The sequence below is a fragment of the Otolemur garnettii genome, unplaced genomic scaffold (genome assembly GCF_000181295.1).
Source record: "Otolemur garnettii isolate 467f Iridium unplaced genomic scaffold, OtoGar3 scaffold00044, whole genome shotgun sequence".
NCBI classification, from domain to species: domain Eukaryota; kingdom Metazoa; phylum Chordata; class Mammalia; order Primates; family Galagidae; genus Otolemur; species Otolemur garnettii.
In genome coordinates, this window is record NW_003852439.1 from 8,070,111 (window position 1) to 8,071,553 (window position 1,443).

Here is a 1,443-nt window from a genome sequence, read left to right on the forward strand (position 1 = left end):
CCCGAGGCCACCACAGCCCGAGGCCGCCACAGCGCGAGGCCGCTACAGCCCGAGGCCACCACAGCCCGAGGCCGCCACAGCGCGAGGCCGCTACAACCCGAGGCCGCCAGACAGCGCGAGGCCGCCAGAGCGTGAGGCCGCTACAGCACGAGGCCACCACAGCGCGAGGCCGCTACAGCACGAGGCCACCACACCGCGTGAGCCCGCCACACAGTACGAGGCCGCCACAGCGCAAGGCCACCACACTGCGCGAGGTCTCAACACAGGGCAGCTGCCAGGCGCTCGGCCGTCGTGCCGCTGCTCACCTGAAGCTCGCTAGACTGACTGCACCTCACTCTGCACAGCCCCGGCCTCGCCACCCAACCCGCCCTGCCCGCCGCTTCTGCACCGCGCGTTTGGCTTCCAGCCCGGACCCCGCGCACCCGGGCGCAACCGTTAGCACGAGGCCCCGCCCCCCGCGATGACTCCGCCCCCGCCCCGCCCCGCAGAGCTCAGTCTTCGCCTCGCGGTGGTGACTGGCCTCCGGGCGGCGGTCCCTCTTGCGGCCAGGTCATGAGGAGCTGGACTCTGGGGAGACCGTGGGTGCATGGCTCTGGCTTCTCCCAGGCAGGAAATCACTCCCTGGCCAACCGACGGGTGCAGGTGCATGTGGGCTCAGAGTACGGTGAAGCGCACCGCGCTCGGAGATGTGCGACTTCGGGAAGGTGGCCGACCAGCGGTGATCTCTCTGCACAAGTTCTTGTGCCCGAGTGCAGCGCCGTAGTGGTGTAAGAAGAAGAAGAAGAAAGTGCACTGAGGAAAGAAGAGCGCACGGTTGCTGACAGGGCTTTGGGGACACAGGACGCAGATTCCAGTGTGGTCACCTGTGGCCTGAGTGCGGGGGTGGTGCAGCTGCCGCCTCTGTGTGCACGAAATTTGGTGTGCCGGGGTTGAACTTAGGTGACCGGAAGAGAAAATCCACCAGTCTTCGTGTTCTTGTAGTCTAATTACTTATTACATTAATTTTTTGTTAATGGAGTACTAATCAAGGCAAAATTAAGATCCAACATGTAGCATTATTTAATGTTTTTAGCTCCTCTCTTAAAAAGAGGAACAACTATGGCACATATTACACAACCATATATTACAATAGAACAATGCAGCATTAGAGGCAAAATTTGTATTATCAAAACAGATTGAATTTTTTCTCAGTCATTATTCTTTATTTTCCAAATAATAATAGAAAGTAACATAAAGTACCTGCATTCCCACCACTTCCAAATTTAATGAAAAAAGGATTTTATAAAATTAACCATATTCTTGTTCAGTCTCTGGTTTTTTGTTTGTTTTTGAGACAGTCTCACTATGTTGCACTTGGTAGAGTGCTGTACTGTCACAGCTCACAGCAACCTCCAACTCTTGGGCTTAAGCGATTCTCTTGCCTCAGCCTCCCAAGTAGCTGGG